Consider the following 20,400-nt stretch of genomic DNA (forward strand, 5'->3'; position numbering starts at 1 on the left):
AGCACCTGGCAGGATCTGGCCCTACTCACAGCAGGTTGCTTTTTCAAGCTGAGGGACATCCACCATCCGTCATCTCGGTTCTTTCCTCTATGCCTGTCAACAAGTTCAACCTTCTGCCCGTTTGCTTCGGTGACAAATTGAGTTGCTACGGGCATTCTGGAAAGCAGGCAGGGTCTTTGGAGTAGAGCAGGACCTTTCAAGCAACTGCATTTTTGGATGCTGAGCTAAATTCAGTTTGAGTTTTTCTTGCTATGTAATACTCTTGAGTTTTCTGCCAGAGGCATCACCCTTTGATTAAGTAACACAAGAAAAACGGATATTGGCATGAGCAAGACAGCTAAATTTTGATCTTAAAAGATATTTCCAATTGTGTAACAAGTCTTGTTGCCTAAAAAAACTTTCATTCATGTAAAAGTTATTTTCAAAAACACCATTTTTACAACCACCACAAATACTATCCCAGAAAATAGAAGGCATTTTTCTGTTCAGATACCTGAAAGGAGACGCAACCCAGAGTCAAAAGCTTTTTTTTTTTTTTGCCTTTCCCACAATCACGGGAGCTTTCCCAGTGAAGTCAACTCTGACCCACCCAGTGTCACCTCACAGTCTTGCCCGGAGTCATGGAATGCTTTAGGTTAGATGGGACCTTTGGGGGTTTTCTGGTCAACCTGTCCGAGCAGGACTGGGGTTGGGCCAGGGGGTTCAGGGCCTTGTCCAAGCAGGTTTTGAATACCTCCATGCCACCTTCCCAACACATGCCAGGTGGCTAACACCTCCACAAGAAGCGAGGCTGCAATCAATTGAAACTCTTCTTGGTCTTGAAAGGAAGTTTCCTTCGTTTTCTCCTCTTGACCTGCAGACATGGCTGCAGGAGATGCCCCCCATGCAGTCCCCCTTGGTGGCCACCCATCTGATTTTGGCCAATAAGCTCTCAACTACACTTTGGGAAATGACCAGAGGCTTTAAGCCAGAAGCATCATCAAAAGAGTACATAGAAAATATCAAAAGAGGACATAGAAAATAAGCAATGTAAGTAAACACAAGAGCTGAAAGATCCACTCCTGGAAGTGTAAACAAACAGCAGTATTATCACACGATGCTTTGAGCTGTTTTGCAGGGAACAACCTCTTGTTACATGAGCCACCACATCAAATCCTTAGAAAATTGGGCTACTTTGATAGATTTTTTCACACTGAAAATGCCTAACTGAAATGAGAGCAGCTTTAAAAACCACAGCATGTAATGATTCTCATTTGCAGAAGAGGTTGGTCTTCTGAAGGTCTTGCAGCAACACAAGGTTTGAAGGACAGCAGGGTAAAGCTTTTTAAAACTACAGGAGCAGGTTTGGGAAGAAAAACAAACATTTCCATTTTCTTTCATCATCTATACATTAAAAACCTGTATAATCCAGCAGGTATATGCTAGTAAGCAGGCACATACTTGCCCTGTAAGCTTGCTCAGTCATCTTTTTCAAGTTTGGGAATATTTCTTATAACTTCTTTATCTGAATCTACGGGCAGCCATTACACATACATATGAGTATTTTCATGTAGGCACTCTCCCCTTCTCAGTTTCATATATATTTTATCATACTGTTTACTGCAAAACTAAAAATAATTTCTATCCTAGTTCACTGTTAACACTATGGATATGAGTAGGCATTACAGTGGTGTTAATCTGGATTTTCATTAAAAATAAAAATGTTCCAATTTCTACACTAGCTTTACCTAGGCAAGAAATATGCTCACCTGCAAATCTACCAGAAGTAGGGGAAAGAAGGATAAGGCAAGACTCAATCTTATTCCTGATGAAAGATTCATATTTGCACTGCATTTCATATACAGAAGGTCCTGTGAAATCCTACCAGCACTCGATATTAGGCAGAGGGGAAAGTGTAAGACTACACTGGGCTCTGAAAATACAAACATCAAAATCAAATACTCCTATATAGAGAAAGCAATACTTCAAGGATGACAAAGAAGAATCTTCAAAAGCCATCAAACTACAGGATCCTTTGCTTTTCAAAATTATGCCTATCAAAAAGTCAGACTTGGTTCAAAGTTCATTTTACCCACAGAAGACCGTCTCTCTGGCACCAAGAATGGAAAAGATCTGCTGTCCAACCACAGCAGAGTTTGAAAACTGGAAGGGCAAACAAATCCCTTATGTTTTGTCAAAATGAAAAAACACAAAGATTATAAATCATAGTGTTAAGAAGGAGGTTAGCAGTTCTGCATTACAGGCATGCTTCCTGTCAAGGTAGTTTGGTATCCCAAGTACTGAGCCCTTTGAAAACCCAAGCATTGATTTTTCCATATTAAAAGAAAGCTTACCTTTTTTTTTTTAATCTAGTTCTGCCACAGAATAATAAGAACCAGAAATTATTTATGAAATATCCTGGCCCGGCTGGGAAAGGGAATATAGGCTTATTATGAGATAATTTTATTAAATGCAAAAATATGTAGAAAAATGTGCAACATTTTGCACTTCACCTACTATTCTCTCACTCAGACTTTCCCCATGTGCATTTGTCTGTACTAGAATATCTGGCAGTCTGGCTTTATAGGGTCGTGATCCTTTATCACTCCAGGAGATGCAGCACACAAAGGCTTCAGTATTCATGCACTTAAGAACACACAGCAACATTTTCAGAAGTGCCTCTGTGTGGCAGATCATTTCTCATTTTGAAACCAATTCTGAAGTCAGTATTGAAAAAAATGTTTCAATAAAAGATTCTGTTGAGGCACTAATTTATTAATGAAATTAAATAATGATACTCTATTAATCTCTCAGGGTTTTGATTAATTGTATACCTGGTTAATTGCATATTTACATGATTGATCTAAATATGCAATAACATGTTTGAAAAGATAAAATGTATTTTCCTGTCTGTCAAACTTACAGAAAATACCTTACTGACAGTGAAGCATTTCCACTCCATCTTCTATTTTCCACATTAGTTAGGAGGAGTTAGTTAGTTCTACCTCTTTCTATCCTGAAAACAAAGAACGTATATTTTACGAACATCATGCTCTGCGTTATTTTTGCATCCATAACACCACATAGGAAAACATTTTATTTCCATGTGTCCTAACTAGCGATATCAGTACTGCTTTATTGTCTCAAAGAAAACATGCCATTCTTTCTGCTCTTTTAAATGTAGCTGTTCAAAGGCTGTGTGTTACATCTGTTGGGCACCATTTTGAAAGGCAACCTCCCTTTTCATCAATGTGATTTCACCCCTGAAATCAACTGTAAATACTCCACACCAACTACTGATGTCTAGCTACCAATTTGTGCCTGCACTTGTAACCTCACGAGGGGCTACCAGTGGCTCAGAGCTGCCGGCACAGCGGGGCTCGTGCTATCTACATGCGTACACACGCACAAGTGTCTTTCCATGGATACATATATATGCAAATAATAAAATATTATGGATGTTCTGAATTATTCTCTCTTGGCTGGAATTTAGACTGGTTTTGGTATATTAAGTGCTAAAAATCACAAGAATTTAAAAGACAAATTAGTATTCCTTTGCTCATTACAGGCAGCAGTTTTAATGGACTGCCTTATTTCCACAAAAAGAGACCAATTATTTTCTCAGATATCTTTCATCATAATCTACACAAGCTAATAAATTCCTACTTACCAACTAAACCATCCATTCATCAGCCATCCATTTACCACAGTCTCTGAAGGACTGTCTATCTATTTTTATTTGAAACTATGATTTCTATTTTCAATGACCATCATTTGTTTTAGACATTCTCCTTTAAGGCAGTTATTTCTGTTTGGTACTGGATGTAAAATGTTAACATTCAATAGACCTTTTCTAAACAGGTAATTGATGCTGCAGTATTCAGTATATAAACCCGTACAGAAGCTGAAGAACAAGTCATCTATATAAATTGGAAAAGTTTAGACTGCTGTTAGCAGGTGGTTATAGAGGAAATACAACTAAAATATTTCTTAGAAAAAACCCACACCTTCTAGAATCTACAGAAATCATCAAGATGCTGGATTTAAAAAAATTATAAAAGCTGTGATCTTACAAGCTCTCCACCTTGTGAACTCACGGTGAAGTCAAGAAGGTTTGAGTGAACAAGACTATGGACTTACAGGATAAAGTTGATTTAAAAAGCTGAGAATTACTCTGTTGCAACAATTTTCCAGAAAACATCTTAACAAAAGGTTTAGCTATCTGCTGACCTGTGGAAGTTTTTGTGGATTGTTTTCTTCTCACTTTTCAATCCTATGCTAAAATTCACAGGGAACAACGGAAAACATGTAACACCATTACATCTACATGCATAAAGCGTTCGTGTCATGCACTTCTGCGATGCACTTCATGCACTTCAGCAAGGCACATTCAGCTCTGATTTACCAGTGCAGTCACAAAATCCTCAAACTACATCTACACAGACCAGAGTTGGCTTGCATACAAATATTTCTGTTATCAGTCCATAGTTTGGAAACATACCTGGAGCTGGGAGAATTTAGAGAGAGTAAATTGCATGTAATTAGCATTAGAAATAACGCTAGGTGATGCTAACATCAGGCAATTATCCTTTTTAACAGCTGCTAAGTAGTGTTAACTGGCTGCTATGGACTACAGTTTTCCAGGTTTTACAGAGCAATACCTATATATACACACAGCAATGAAGCAAAATGTACTAGGTAACATAAGAAATAAGGGAAATGTCAAAAAAACGGGTTTGGAATTAAGATTTCAGACCACTGTTGTAAAGCTAATGTGATTTTGCCAGCTGAGCCACGCCGACGTTAAGCACTTCCCTGTTACATTACACATCCCAGAATACGTAAGGATAGCCAGCACATCCCGGTATCCTATACATCCGTCAACTCTACTGACACGTATTTGTATGAAAATTCATGAGTACAAACAAAAATTCACCTGTTGGAGACAGACAGCTACCACGTTTTGTTTCAACTGTTGAAGTTTCTAGACTGATAGCTAGCAAATCAAGACAAAAATCACGGCCAAAGGTTGTTGCCCATGGTAGGTTTTCAATTCAGCCAATTCCCATGGAGTTTACACCACCTCTGGTAATCCGGTTCCTAAATAATGCACTGCGTGGGAGCATTTGCTGCTGCATCCAGCAACATGCAACAACAAATCCGCATGGACTGTTGTGCAGGGCTCTCGGAACAACAGCCACGCTGTTGGCACTTGACTCATCCTATCACTATCTTGGCCACTTCTATGGATCAAAAAGTTATGCTGTGGGAGCTTATTGAGCACCACTAAATTACTGTTTACATGCCAGAAATCCCCGAGATATTTTTTGCAAGTTCCAAAATTACGTATATAGTTCTCCCTATCCCCAAACTTTCATTTAATAGAAATTTAGATACCAATTACAAAACCACCGTGTAGCCAAATACGTAAAACCAAACAGATCAAGCTGGATTAAGGCTTTCTGAAACTCCAGAAATGAAGTACAACTTGAACATTGTATGTTCAAGGACAGAAAATGTGTTGCAGAGCAGGGAAGCCTTCCACAGAAATAAAAAAGGAGCAGGAGGAGCTCGACTAAAAAGCCCATTTTTGAGTAATTTAAGATAATTTCAATACAATCAGCATTTCTGTTGTGATTCAGACACTTACAGTAAATTAATCCCTCTAAAGCCCAAATGAAATAACATACACAGAAATAATATCACTCAAATTAATAGCAGGAGGATTTTTTTAATCTTTTATTTCACAGACCTTATGAATCATTATTGCAGTATGGTGTGCAACCCCATTCTTACATGCAATACCTCCCATTAGTGCTACTGAAAACTGCTGTGCTGCTTACTGACATCAAGGTGACCACAAGAGCAAGTACACAAAGACCTAAAGGTAGAGACTCCTTAATTTTAATCAGGTATTTCAGGAACTTAAGATGTAAAAGAAAAAAAATTGAAATCTTCCTTCATAAACTCATTTTTCTCCGTTTGTTTTTGTCTAAGAACGTTAAAAAAATAGCCATACAGGTTCAGACTTAGTGCCACCTAGCCCAAGCTTCCATCTCAAACAGTGGCCATAGACAGATGGTATCAGAAAAGCAAAGGAAGCATAACAGGGCTAGTATTTACAACATGTCCCCCGATAATTTCCCAAGCTTAAGCTATTTTCAGATTTTTATCTATTATACAGATAATTAACAGCCATATTGATTACTGTAAATTCAAATTAAGTCCTTTTCCTGTCTGTGTGTTTTCTCTAAGCATTTGTTCTGGGATATAGTATAGATTTCCTTCTCTTCAAAACTTGGTAATTGGGTGACTTAAATATATCCTCACAAATTTTATTTGAGCCAACAGGAAACATCACTAACAACTTTAATATTGTTTGAGGAAATACAAGGAGGGGTTTCTACATCACATTATAAAGTTATCTTTCTGATTTATTACCAAAAAATGCCCAGCAGAGCAAGTAATCTGTGTGTCCAGAGATGAGCTTTGCACTTAAGTTTTCTCATTACAAGTCATTCCTCCATGATTTCTATTGAGCCAGTGCCCACTTACAAATATTTGTAGCAGGTATCCCAAAATGCTGTTCATATAAGCTACTTTTTCAATTACTGATGCTTTTGTGATTTTCTTTCCAAGCAGCCACAGCTGATTTTTAAGCAGTACTAATCATAAGCAAGTAGGGTGAGCACAGCCACAAATAAGACAGCAATAAGAGACTGTGTATCTTCATCTTCGGTTCATGTGTCTCTGATTTATGACTGAGTGACATGATTTAGTGTAATGTGAGTTTTGAAATGTAGTATCCAGACAATAAAGCTTTACTCATTTCACTGTACCCTTACGTATAATACAGGAACAATCACTGTAGACTTTAAATCACCTTTTCCCAGAGCAATTTCAATACAACAAGGAGATTGGTCTATGACTGATGTCATACACAGCAGGAATTCCTCATGAGGACACTCTTAATATCTGAGTGAACATCTTTTGTTGATAAAAAGCCTTCAGAGCCTGACTAATTTGGTCAGGATGCCATCTGAATAAAGCACTTCATTTTGTTCCCCTATAGTTGTATTTCTCCTCACATTTTGTTTTCTACCCTTGTTTCTAAAAAGGCTTTCCATCACCAAGAAATCTGCATGAACATCTTCACCTTTGCTGGTCATTTCTGCAACCCTTCAATAAGGCTGCATAGAGACGAATGATTTGTGCAAGGGAAATGTTTTATTCATGTTTGAAAATGACCCAGATGAAACCTAAAATAATAATTCACTCCTCTCTGTTTTTAAGAAAAAGGCTATGTCTTGGATTTAACTGTAAAGTTTTTTAATAATTGCTATGACAAATCATTTTCTCACTGGAACCTATTTATACCATGTCTATAGATAGAGTTGGACTCAAATGCTATAATTTTAATACCCATGAAGGTGTTGGAAAAGTCATTCTTAAGCTTTATACCAAAGCTTTCACTCTACATGAATCTATATGTACTGTTAATACATTTACGTGCTTTACGTTTCTCCAGCATAAAATCAGTGATTACTGATCCCGGTAGGCACACAAATGTTTAAGTGGCATCTGCCAGACTGGTTCAAAGCAGGACCTCCAGAATTCAAACCATGAGAAGTGCTTTAAAGCATCCACAAAATTATTTTGTTTCCATTCAGTCCATTAGCTTATCCAGCTTATTATGTGCCCTTACAACTTCCCTGTACGTTGAAGGCCCAAATACCCTCCAGGTCCTTGAAGCGGAACTATAATATAGCTATACAACGTTAACAATATACCTCTTCTTCCTGCTCATGATCTCTATTAAACATACACGCCACACTCGAGAGCAATGCTAAGTAGGAAAACAAAACTTCATCCCATATTATTAGTGGCAGAACTTAACTGGAGTTGTCAAAACTATCTTCCTTTTAATAACAAATATTCATAGCTTTTATGTGCATGATATACAACTCCTTTCCTAGACCCAAAGAATTCAGGCTAGCCTTATTGCTTTGTTTTTCTCAAGGTGACATGATCGAATTGAAAGCAATACTCTAGATAATGACAGAGGAAATTAAATACACATTTAAAATTACAGTGGCATTCTGTTTGGTATTCTATTTTCTAAGTTTCTCTTAAAATCGCCATTTTGATTAATTATAACTAAACTAGATAAAAGGTACCAATGCAAAATTTGACAGGATTTGGATTCAAGCTTTCCAGAGCATTCTAAGAGGAAGTCAAGCAGGGAATTTAAGTTCAAACTAATATCCAAGTTATTGAGCAGATGGATCTAAACTGTGATCTAGGGTATTGAGTTTTTTCCCCAAAAAGCTCCTCACACTTTAATAATTATTTTGGCATAAAACACACATAAGACATACAAAACTCAAGACCACAGGTAAACAGAGTACCGTCCTAAAACCATTTACTAAGACAATATTTACAGGAGAGCTGGGCACGTTAAGATGCAACTGTATTGGTAAAATGGAGTAAAGTATATAGAAAAAAAGTCACTCTCCCTCCACTTCTCTCCCAAAGCAACCCAAAATGTCAAAACAGGTTTTGTCTCAGGGAGGTAAGACTGCTGCTTGTATTACGATGAAGAACTGCACTTTCTTACAGTCCTGCTGGTAGAGCCGCAGGAGGATCCACACCTAGGGAAAAGCTGCAGTAGTGTTGGGAACAGATCAAGTTTAGGCTTACATCACTGCTGCGCTTGTAGGTACTTCTTATACATTTATGGAAGACGCTGAACATTTTTCATAATCTCCAATTATTGTCCTATCAGTGAGGTTACTCGTTATAGCAAAAAAAATGTTAAGCTGATGTTCCAGCTTCTCTAAAGTAGAATAATTATCAGAAGATTGATTTCATTGTAACTTCCAATAAGCCCACAGAAGTCCCACTATTTATAGTGACGCATCTATAACTGCCAGACAGGATGCCTATTTTCAGCCTCATCTTTTATTATGATTTTGCTTGGAGAAAACAAACAAAAGCGCCACACAGATCCAGCACATAACTCAATCAGATCAGCCTCACTGTAAATGATCTCTTCAGCACCATTTCCTACTCGCTCATAAAAATATCTCTGTAATCAACAGCTCAGTATTTTTCAGAAGTCTGTAAACATGCCCATCCAGCATTTTTAGAGGCTGTTGTTTGATGTGCTTCAGTTTTGGATAGCAGCTAGTGATGAATATAGAGAACTGGGTAAGCTACATAAAACTCAGGCTAAATCATACTCACTAATGAAGTTCATTAGATGAACAAAATGCCTAGTATTGAAGTGAAAAGATAGTTGGGTTGAGAAGAAAATTCCAATATTATTTCAAGAAAAGTGGTAATAAGTAAAAGAAGGGGTAACAACTAAATCCCTGTGGGTTCCTCCCCCCACTCCCAACCCAAACAGTATTTATAATTAAGATAATGTAATATATAATAAATTACATACTGAATTACATCCCAGAATGGTACACGTCAACACTCAGTTTGTTAAGGTTTTGAAGTTAAGGGCCAAGTTCAGGGAAGACACATTTGCTCTGTAGCTACAAGAAGCCGGAGGCACAGAAACCAGTGCAAATAAAATTCAGAATTCCATCCACTTTTCCAATAAGCTTGGGTAAAGCTATGGAAAAGCATTTAATCACTTTAATAAGCTAATTTATGATAAATCATCTTACATTTACTTCATTTTATTTCGAGTTTTATTCCCAGGTTTAAAATACAGACTACTTACTGGGTTGGGTTTCTAAGGGCAGGAAAAAAAAAGGGGGGGGGATGCTGATGAGGAAGAAAACTTTCAACTTTAAAGCTAATCCCAATGAAGTTTCAAGGTCCAACAGTAACAGGTATCCAGCTCCGCAAACAATTGCTAACATGAGACAACTTTGGTTTTTGATATCAAAGCTCCAGTGTGCATGGGAAGCGCAGAGCATCCATGTGGAATAATCCAGAGAGATAAAACCTGAAGACAGAAGTATTTGTTGGCCTCACTGTATATATGGGGATACTTTAGAAATGGGGGAATTTCAATCTAAGGTAACTGTACAGGATTTTATAGTTTCAGAGAAACATGACACAGAACAGAGGCAACCATGGAAATAGCTGCAGCTAAAAACAGTCAGGTCCCGGGGTTAAACGGAGACAAGTTGTCAAGTTGCACTTGAAATGCTCAGATACACCGCGAGGCATTCCTTAAGCGAACACAAGGATTATCCCCAAATAAGTATATACCTTTCTGTGGTGACAAATAGATAAGGAAGATGAAACAAAGAGGCTATCTGGAATACGTACTCCTGCGCAGATGAGACCGACACTGCTCAAAGTGAATATAACACGGGCTCGACTCTACATCGCACGCAGCACAGCACGGCTGTTCCCACACGGCCCCATCTCCATTTAAAATCAACGTGGAAAGACACACAAGTTATTTATTGTTATATACATATATATGTCTTATCTCATTATTCCTCAAAACTCTTTCTTCTGTGTTGTTTGTCTGGAGCACATCTGGGACAACTGCTTACAGTTCCCTGGAGGTCACCTGCCAGGGTCCCATCCAGAAAGGGCAGAGTCTGAACAAAAACAAATGATACAGACAACGTGGGCCTATGGGGTTCAGCAATAAATGCAGAGAGTGTGAGGCTGGAATGCTGGAAATCATGTTTGCAAGAAAACACTGATTTATCAGAAGTAAAGTCTGAGAAAAAAAGACCCTGAATTTCTAGAAGTTGCAAAACTTTGTCTAAATATTTTTCTTAAAAGTTGTCTAAAAGTCCAGTTTGAGTCAGAGTATGTATGCTATCAGAAACGTTTTGAAAGAGCCTGATATTCTTCCTCCCCTTCCCTCTCATGTTTCTGATTTAAAATTTCTGATCTCCAAGATTTTGATTTTCAATAGAATGTATTTTTATAGGTTGGTACAGCTTTGAGTGTAACCAAACTTTGAGTGACGGTAACTTTGAGTGACACCAGCACTTTGAGTGGACACCACTCCTGGTGGACACCAGCTCCTGCAAACACGAGAGATCATACCACAGCAATGCATCACCGACATCAGCGCAACTCTTGCCCAGCAAAGATAGGATACAAACATATTTTTTCAGGTTTAAGCAGAGGCATTTCAGCTGGCAGTGTGATGGGCTCAGAGGAAGCATGCGGATAGCCACATCTCAACCAAGAGCAGTAACTCACGACCTTCCCCACAAGCTCATTTCCAGAATCAGCCCTATGGTTGTGCCAAATGTACCTGCCTGCTTGTCTCCAATCCACTGCATTATTTCTTGTTAGAAAATAATCTTTTTTGTTTAAAATCTGTATTAGAGCCATACCAAAATAAACAAAACATTGCTGTCCTTGGAAGAGTTAATGCTTTAAATATGGAATTGGAAACATGAGGAAGCAGAGGGTTATTTTCCTGGGAACTTAGTAATGAAAGTTATTAACTATCAGTATTAATAGTCCATCTGAGTTGTTGTGCACTGTTGGACAGAAAGACTAATATAGTAAAAAATTACATACAAATGCTTTAAGGAATTAGCAATGGGGACGTTAAGAAATAAACATATATAAATAATTATTTTAAAAAGGTCGTTACAAATCTTATCACAATAGTATTGCAGACTGTGGATAAATAATTTGACTGTTTTAATAACTTCAGGAAAGAGACAAAAATTAAGGAGCACAAAAACCATTAAAATCCAATAAATACCAAAATATTTTTTTTTTTTTTACTTGATTTATTTTAACTCAATGTGCCTCACTGCTAACCAGTAAATGTCTTGGAAAATTAAAGTAATTGCAGGAATCAGAATTAGAAGGGAATTTGAATTCAATCACTTATAACCAGAATATTAATACCAATAAATTCTTGAGCCATAGTTAGGTTTATTTCATGCCATTAAACACTGGCACTTATTTTATCTGACATTTAATTCTGTTCAGGCAGTAACAGCTCAGTAACTCAGATGATAAATGCAACTGTAAATACCTAAGAAGTAGAATTTACCCTAAGACATTGAAGTTCTGTTAGTCTACAAGAAATTTAGGAAAATTGCCAAAAAAAAAAAGGGGATCAATTTTTACTGTAATTCAGTATGCCTGACAACACGCATGTACCAGGAAAAAAAAGACTCATGATGTTCACATCTGCAAATAAAATAATCATCTTAATACATAAGGCTTTATGCTGTTACAGATACATTACTGAGAATATGGGTCGACAGTAGGATTGCTGATTTCAAGAGGCTGTAATACATTTACATTTGGAGAGGAAAGCCAAAGACCCTCCCTGCAGCTTGGCGCTCTGCTTTGTAATTCAAGGCACAGTCCCGTACATCACCCAGCTTTCTCCTTACAGGCAAAAATTCCTCTGCAGAGATGGAGGAGATCACCACCTCATGCCCACGGGCTCTTCCATGGTATGATTCGTGGGACATTATCCTTCCACATAAGCCAGTGAACTTTCCAGCAGAGAGCAGGACCACACAAACTGTGAACCACACCTTAAGAGAACACACAAGACCATGCTGAGGTCAAACAACTTCATCCAGAACTTGCTATGAATTTATTGTGAGCTACAAAAATATATGAGCCTAAATTGTCCCTTTTCTCCTAGGCACCACTAGAAAACAGAGCACCTTCAACATGCTCCAAAGAGGGCACCCAAAGTCTTCCATCGAAGAGAATAAGGCGGATTTTTCAAAGGGATAAATGAGAGCCAGTCTAACCCACTCACTTTCCATTGGAGCCATCTTATACCTTTGAAGTCCCTTGTCTCCCTTCCACATTAAACACAGGAGGGGGAAGAAAAAAAAAAATAGCAGCTTCCCAGTTTATCCCAAAAGATAAAGTGGGAAGACTGGCAAGATTATCTAGGGCATCAGGCTGATATTACGGGGAGGAAACATCACACGGTTAAAGCAGAACATGTGCTGTTTGCTGTGGGAGGAAAAACATCTCTCAAATGTGCCTTTATAGGAGTCCAAGTTTAAGTGTCCTTCCCTCTGAATATTAGACTTAATTCGATGGCAAATTGTCTTCAGAAGTCAGTGATTATTTAGTAGTTACCTTCTACTTACTTTGATTTCTTAATGAACTGAAAAATCTTTAAACTCAAAGGTCTTTAGGTCCCTGATGAGCTGTTACAGATCTTTCTGAGCTAATTCCATCACCTTGACCATAGCTACAGAAATATAAATGGATAAGATCATACCTATAGATCATACTTTGTCACGGAGCCCAGCAAGCCCACGATACCTACCTCGCTTGAAATCTGTTCCTGGGAGACCTTCACACATCAAGATTTTCGAGCTCCCAAAGAGCTCCTCTGCCTTAGGCATATTTGATAAATAAACAATTTTGACAGCAATGTCAAAACAATGACAAAGCCTATTAAATGCCATCCAGGATGCTATTGCCCTCTTTCTAGACAGGCACAGAACCAGCACTAGCACACAAAAGCATCCCGAACCCTGTGCATTGACACCAGCTGATCTTTTCTCAAGATTTTATGACTTACTGCCACGCCACTCTACCTGATTCATGCTTGAAAGTGTTTGCATAGTAACTATTTCTCAAGGTATATTATTTATGAAGTTTTGTACATGAAGCAAACTGCTTTTACCAGAGAGAAGGCGATTAAGAAATACATGAATATATGGAATACAATGAAATGCACTGAATAGGATGACAAAGAAAAAAACAAAGTATAATAGCCTCTAATGACATTTATTTTATCTTAATGCTGTATATACATTTAAATTAAATTGTAATATTGTTTCTTTGTTTAGAGAATGAAATGGGACAAAGGCGTTTCCAGACTGGTCATTTAATGCTCCATTTGTATTGACAAGAAAAATGATTTCTAGGAATGTATTGTGAACTGCACATCACATTTTAATTTTTTTCCTGTGAAATAATATCTAAAGGAAGAACACCGTTAAATTCCGTTTCTATGTATTTATTACGGATTAAACACTTATCTTCACAGAATAAAACAGGAATTTTCCTTTAGCTTTTCCCATTTTGTTTGTCAAGCAAACAAAAAAGAGTTACAGACAGCAGGTTATCGTACAAATAGATATTCCCTTGTTTTGGTAGTGCTGCGGTTGCATGTAGAAGCCTTTGCTTTCCTCTGGCATGCTCACCGTGCAAGATTTCTCTTTCAGCGTAATCCACACAAATACGTATTTTACCAGAAATAAAAATAAAATAATAATAAAAAAGAATACTGATCTAGGGTTTATGAGGACAAAAGCTGGAACTGTGGCTTGCCACGGTGCACCAGAAAGGGCTGGAAGAGCATTGGCTTTAGATGCTGAAGTGGGAAAAGGGACCCAAAGGGGTGGGGGGGATGATGGGAGGGGTGAACCAGCCCATTGCATCAGGGCTGCGTTAGTGTGCTTTCATATGAATAACGCTCAGGAGTCCTATGGTATAGTTTTATGTATTGCTAAGTGGAATTATGCAAAAATGTAAGCATATTTTAAGAAGCCTAAATAGCTATTTAATTGCTGTCTGAACAACTGCGTCACCATTTACATCCTTCAGATGACAGTAATTGTATATAGACTTGACATGGAAAGCTGGGAAGCTCTAAGAAAGCCACTAGCAAATTGTTGTCATACAAGGAAAGACTAAATGGTGATTATTTGAGCTCTGTAAAAAATGAAATAATAATTCCTCAAAAAAAGATAAAATAATATTACCTACAAGTGCTTCTTCAATTAAGAGAGTATCAGCATCTCAATTAAGCTTCTTTTTCCAGGGATTTATGTGGTAACTAAGCTGCAAAGACTTGCTCTAGGCTGGAATGTGACAAAAAAAATCATAAACCTAGCAGCAGAATTTTTAGTTGTATGAAAAAAAATATTGAAAAACCTTTTAACTATCTTTAACTTACACAAAACGGAAATGAGTAGCAATGCATTTCAGCAGAGTGGTTCAGAAATTATGATCAAGGCCTATAAATGGCTCCAGTTACTCATCACTAGCTAAATATTTACCTCTGTGTGCATCTCATACAGCCATCATCACGGCAACAACAGTCTTGCTATTTTATTCGATAGAGTCAATAGCTTTCTAAAAGCAGACAGAAACCATTTCCAGATTCAGTTGTCTTATTACTGGATCCAAAGTATTTCTGATTATCCTTCCAGTGCTTGCTTTCCCACTTGCTTGAGGAATATTAACTTAGAATATGATGTGAATTGAGAGGAACAATTACCATCTCCCTGTTTCTACTGTTTTTATTACCAACTTAATGCATTTTATATCAGTTCACAACCCTATGGTTGAACATATATGTCCTATTTGTAAACAAATCAATATTCAATGCCCCAGTAAAAAGATAAAATAGCTTTGAATATCGCTTTTGTAGATCAGCCCCCCAAAATTCATTCGTTAGAAATATTTTGTAAACAGTTAAAGGAAAAGTAGACATCCAAAGAACAAATATTTGTCTTGTCAATCCCAGCAAGAGGGAAAGCCCTCTAGATTTTAGCAAAGCAAAGATGTCAGTGCTATAAAGTGGTACCGTTCCATTGAAATGCACAACAATGTTCTGGTTTAGTCCTACTGAGAAACTAATTTTAACACTGTTTTTGATCTCGGGTTTTGCCAGCACAGGGACACTGAGACATAATCCAAATTAACTGAAAATATGAAGTTAAAGGGGATTAGTTACAATTGTCATAACAACTATGAGGCTTCTCAGACATTCAGAATTAACATAGACTTATTTCAGTTTAGCTTAATTCATTCCTAAGACCAATTTAAGACCACTTGAATTCTAAGTGTCTGGTTGTCCACAATTCAAAATACAGTTAAAATAATCCATTTTTAAAATCCACTTGGATTATTTTTCCCAATTGCATTCACAAAATAAGGCAGCAGCCTAAGAAAACCTGGGACATTCTTTGGAAGACTTCTAAATCGGAATTACCACATTGCTTCTGCAGATTTACTGCCCACAGCAGCAAAAGTGACATAGTGCTCTGCATTTCAAGAGCAATCTCCGCCTGACTACTCAGTCTCACCATCACTGATAACATGCACATATTATAATTAGATATAGCAATATGAGTTTCATGGTAAAATACACCAAATGCCCTCCGTCAGCTCTTCTATGTCTCCTCTACTGGTCCACAGTAGCAGATAATCACCTTTGTTTAAAAAAAAAAGAAATAATTTGTTAATACAGCATTACTACCAGTCTCAACGGCTGTAATTGGCTGTTAATTAGGTTTCCCTTGAACTCGACCTAATTGAAACCGTAGCAGCCATCCATCTGCTGCTCTGCTCAGATGCCACAAAACTCCCATTTTTAGCCTTTTGCTTTTCTACTTATTTACTGACAGCCAAATGAAAACATGAGCTCCTTTCCTGAGCCCCAGTTTAGTAACTTTAAACATCTACAGGTTTTTATTAGAAAAATATAAACCGATGTCAAAACAAGGAGTACAGTGGAACAAGTGATAAAGATGTTTCCTCTCTATTTATCATTGAGGCAGCATCATCTGGAGCACTGGGCTCTGTTTTGGGCATCACGCTTTGCTGAAAATTCAGAGTGGATGGAGAAAGTCCTGAGAAAAGCTACCAAAGCTGACTAGGAAACACAACCTACAGAGATAGATGGAGCAAGCAGCAACTCAAGAAGAGACAACTGAATGGAAACGTAACAGTTTCCCAAAAGGCAAAAAAGTGCAAGGATGGAGAGAATAAACTGTTCTCTACGCAGGACTATATATATCTATTTCCAAATTCACCAAGGGATATTTAAAGAAAAAAGAAGTAAAGGAAAAGATATTAACGTTGGAATAGATTGGCTGAAAAAAAAAAAGATACTGGAATCACCATTATAGACAATTTCTATATACACTAGAGAAATACTTTCCAAGAATGATGCTTTGGGGTAGAGTAATGGATTATCTAGTCTTGTGAAGCCCCTTCCAGTCCCACTTGTCTAGGACACTCCTGCACCCGCGTCATGAATGGCATTATCCACAGAATATAGCTCAGAGCTGCTCTTCAGGTCAACAGGAACTTCATCAGGGACATGCCCCAGCCAGTGCAATTTATCATGTGTGTGCCAGAGCAGTGGGGTAGGTAACATGGGCATATCCACTGTCCTGCCTTCAGGAGATGCCAGGCAGGTACCTCCTGCTCCCCAGGAGATTCTTTTGTTAAAGGAATCGGAAGTTTCAGACAATCTACTTCATATTTCATTGCTCAGTTCTTAACACATCTGCCCAAAAAAGATAGAGGTGAAGTTTTCATTAATATTAATATGAATATCAATATTAACATAAATATTAATATTCATTTATTCATTAAATGAATAAAAATAATAATTAAAAAAGTTGGCTTGAAATCCAACTGAAATTGATTTGTCCATTTCAGATCTCATCAGGTGGGTCCCGCAACCATGGTCCTGCTCCGTATTGTCCGTATCCTGCAGATACACTTTTGCTCTCCAAGCCATGGGGAAGGTCAATGCTCCAGAGGCAGCTGAGCTGGTCCTTAAAAGAGGGTACACTTTAGAAAAACATGGAGCTAGCTCATGGAACTGTGAGAGTATCAGGATGCCATCAGTTGTGTAGCAATCTTTGGGAAACAGGCTGCAAAGCAGCAAAACCAAAAGAGACAATCCTCAGAACATCCAGAAAACTGATGAACCCGCTCAAACTCAGCTGTTCAGCACCGCTAAAGAAAGAGAATGGTCCTTTCTGGGTTGAGAAATAACGTGACATTACAGAGGCAGATGGGCAACACGGTTCCTGTCCCTCTGTTGGGACTGCTCTGCAGTCTTGTAAGCAAAATCTGTCTCCTCCCTCCTTCCAAGCCCCTTTGCAGATGACTGAATGCTGCTTGTCATTTGCTTGGCCACAGCCATGCAAATTACAAGAGAGATTTCAAGATGGAAAAGCCACAGGTCTCCTGCAACCTGGAGGTACTGACTGGACCAGCGCCTCCGATTTCCTGCATCCCGCTCTTGTCCACTGACTGCCACCAGCCTGTATCTGTTTCCCAGCAGTGCGAGAAGCCCCATCCCTGTCAGGAGGATCATTATTTCCTAAACAGTAACTTTTATTGCCATAGGCTTTTTGAATACACTTCCCATCCTAGAAAACTCAGCCAGCCAGCCAAACACGTCCTAGGGGAAGCCAAACATGTAACCTGAGCATAAAGGTGCTTCCGTTTGTCCTTCTGAGTGCAGGGGAAAAAACAGGTCAGGCATTTTAACTGGCAAAATATTGGGTTGCTGAAATGTTTGTGTTTAACCTTTCGGATGTGGAATGACACCTAATCAAATTTCAGATATTGTACAGGCCAGCACAGCGGGAGGGCAGTTGTAATTCATAGCATCTACTAAGCAGTAACATTTTTGATGCTTGGAGGAAAAAACAGCAACACACGTTGTCAACAGTATGACTTTGAGTTCCCATAAAACTTAATTTCCAATGCAATTTTTAAATAAACTGTTCCTGTTGGTCTTCAGTATTATGGTCACCAGAGGTAATTTAGCATCCAAGGAATATGTTTAAGGGAACAGTGCTGTAATTGTGACACCCTGGGAGGAGCGGGCATTTGAATTATTTATGAGCAATTTGGAGTCAGGCCAGCCCCTTTCCCCCACACATCTCTCTGCCACAACCCTCCACGGGATGAATCCAGTCCAGTTTCCAAGAAAAACATATTCCTAGCAGAGCACCATGTGCTGACCCTAGCCCACTCATCAACATGAAACAATGTCATCATCATTCATGACTACAAGATGCTTCCTCAGTGACATACTTTGCAGGTCCCAATCCTGTAAATTGTTCTGCATGCACAAACTACCCAATTACTACAAAGCAAAATGATTTAAAAAAAAAGCAAGCTTTGTGGGCTGGTAGGATTCTGTCCAGACATACCAAACTTTAAGGCTTTAGAAAAAGCTTCCCCCATGAAAATAAAGTCTTTGTGTGTACTATTTATTGCATCACACCAAGATGAAATAGGTTTTCCCAACCTCTTTTTTTTTAGTCAGGTAGTGCAGTTCATCCCTGGAAGACTGTGCAGGTGCGTGTGTGTAAACGTGCCAATATTTTGCCTTTCCCACAGAGTAGCCTGGGATAGACATCCTTTAAATATGCAAGAGAAGTTGTTTCATGTAAAAACTTCTTGCTATTTGTTCCTCAGCTGCTGATAAGAAACTATTTTCCTCTATTCTCCAAATACCTTTACTTTGGATTATAGATCAAGCAGTGGAAGTCTCAGGCGAAGAGGTGAATGCTTTGGAAACACAGAAGCTGCTGAAAATGGGTTTCCAGAAATACCTGCAAGGTTAATTAACAGGTTTTGTTAGTGCTCCTGCTGCAACACACCAACAGACTTTTTTTTAGTCTTACCAAGTAATTTTATTTGTTTGTTGTAAGTTCTGTATCCATTTCTTGTGCTAAATTTCTTAGAAAAGCTGTTCTCTGTACACAGGCATTGAACGTTGCTAATCAAATGTGTCCCAAACCAACCACAATCTCAGAAATACAGTATCATTCTACTCTGGATAGCGAACAACTAATTGTGTCAACTTTGTAGCCTGATGCAAGGAAGAAATAATTGAAGGCTGTTCCCTGACTTAACTAAAGTAAAAAGTTATAGTGGAAAACCTATTGCAAAATAAATCTTTATCAGCTCGGGTGTACAAAGAAGTAATTTGCTTTCTGGCTTACCACTGGCACACTGGAAGCAATCAAATGCAACAATTTCAAAAGGCTATTACCCACTCACTGTTGAAAAAGGATTGGAAAATAGATTCTTGATTTACATTTTTTTTCAGGTCTTATTAAAATAAAATGCAACTCTTATTTCCCTGTAACATTTGAAAGCATTCTCAGGGTTGGGAATATTCTGAGCTGATCCTTCTGCTTGCTGTTGGTGGCAGCAGGGATCTTGATGCTTACCTGAAGCAATTAGGAAGCAATTATACCTTGACTATAAAAGTATTTCATTGAATTTGGAGTCAAAACTGCACAATTTTATTATTTCTATTTGTTATTGATGAGGTGGGCTGAAGCAGAGAAATACAAATGCAAGGCATCCTACTTTGAGCTTTCTTGCATATAATTCACCTACCCCTTTTGCTCAATCCCAAATGACTTCATATCACAGCACTTGGATCTATGGACTTCACCGAATCACAGTAATCACTATTTTCAGAAAGAGCTTAGCTGTTTTAATGACTGATGGCCATGTGTGCAATGGTCTGGTGGTTCCCCGATGCCCGGGGGCTGGGAAAAGCCATGCCTCCCTGGGACGTACTGACAGCAGCAATTTTCCTGCCCCCTCTGGGGGTCACACCATCTCCCTTGAATCAATATACAGCAGCTGGTACAGGAACCAGTATGAGGAGTAAGGAATATGGTATATCCCCACCTATTT

Source organism: Ciconia boyciana, chromosome 7, assembly GCF_034638445.1.
Source record: "Ciconia boyciana chromosome 7, ASM3463844v1, whole genome shotgun sequence".
Lineage (NCBI taxonomy): Eukaryota > Metazoa > Chordata > Aves > Ciconiiformes > Ciconiidae > Ciconia > Ciconia boyciana.